Source organism: Oryx dammah, unplaced genomic scaffold (assembly GCF_014754425.2).
Source record: "Oryx dammah isolate SB20612 unplaced genomic scaffold, SCBI_Odam_1.1 HiC_scaffold_5, whole genome shotgun sequence".
Lineage (NCBI taxonomy): Eukaryota > Metazoa > Chordata > Mammalia > Artiodactyla > Bovidae > Oryx > Oryx dammah.
In genome coordinates this window covers 59,231,189-59,232,490 of record NW_024070189.1, presented here as the reverse complement: position 1 = coordinate 59,232,490, position 1,302 = coordinate 59,231,189, and the positions used below count along the sequence as shown (strand labels likewise).

The following is a 1,302-nucleotide window of genomic DNA, read 5'->3' as shown; positions in this document are numbered from 1 at the left end:
AAAAATATTCTAAAATCAATTTGTGGAGATGGTTGCCTAACTATAACTTATAGAATGATGGTTGCATAACTTATAGAGTTATGGTTGTATAACTATAACTAATGTACTAAAAATCATTGACTTGTACTCTTGAAATGAGTGAATTTGATGGTATAAAAATTATATGGCAATAAAGATTTTTTTACAAAAAAAGAAAGGATTGCTAGTGACCAATATTTTATTGTAAGTGTGGGAAAATAAGTAAGTGCAAGAATTTTCCTGGAAAACAATCTCTTCATGTATATAAAAATCTAAAACATTCACATCATTTGACCTAACACTTTTACTTCTAGAAATTTATTCTAAGGAAATGGCTAGTTGGGCAGTTCGGTTCAGTTCAGTTCAGCCGCTCAGTCGTGTCCGACTCTTTGCGACTCCATGGACTGCAGCAAGCCAGGCCTCCCTGTCCATCACCAACTCTCAGAGTTTACTCAAACTCATGTCCACTGAGTCGGTGATGCCATCCCAACCATCTCATCCTCTGTCGTCCCCTTCTCCTCCTGCCTTCAATCTTTCCCAGCATCAGGGTCTTTTCAAATGAGTCAGTTCTTTGCATCAGGTGGCCAAAGTATTGGAGTTTCAGCTTCAGCATCAGTCCTTCCAATGAATATTCAGGACTGATTTCCTTTAGGATGAGCAGAGACAAAGATATTTCCTGCAGCATTGTTAAGAATATTAAATATTTTGAAAGCAATCCAAATATCCTCTAATAGGGAATTGTTTATATAAGTATGGAAGTATATGTAGCTCTTAAAAAGCATGAAATACAGAAACCTTTTTTCACGAAGATGGTGGCAAAGGCTAAGAAGGAAGCCCCTGCCCCTGCTAAAGCCGAAGCCAAAGGAAAGGCTTTGAAGGCCGAGAAAGCAGTGTTCAAAGGCATCCACATCCACATCCACAAAAAAAGAAGATCCGGATGTCACCCTCCTTCCTGGCATCAGCCAAACACTGTGGCTCAGGAGGCAGCCCAAATATCTTCGGAAGAGTGCCCCTAGGAGAAACAAACTTGACCGCTATGCCATCATCAGATTCCCCCTCCCCACCGAGTCAGCCATGAGGAAAATAGAAGACTACAACACACTGGTGTTCATTGTGGATGTCAAGGCTGACAAGCACCAAATTACACAGGCTGTGAAGAAGTTCTATGACATTGATGTGGCTAAGGTCAACTCCTGATCAGGCCTGATGGAGAGGAGAAGGCACATGTTCAACTGGCTCCTGACTGATGCTTTGATTGTTGCCAACAAAATCAGGATCATCTAA

General features: G+C 40.9%; 1 pseudogene; it reads left to right on the top strand.

The window, feature by feature from the left end:
• The first annotated feature begins 827 nt into the window (after positions 1-827).
• Positions 828-1,302, top strand: LOC120863593 (annotated as a pseudogene).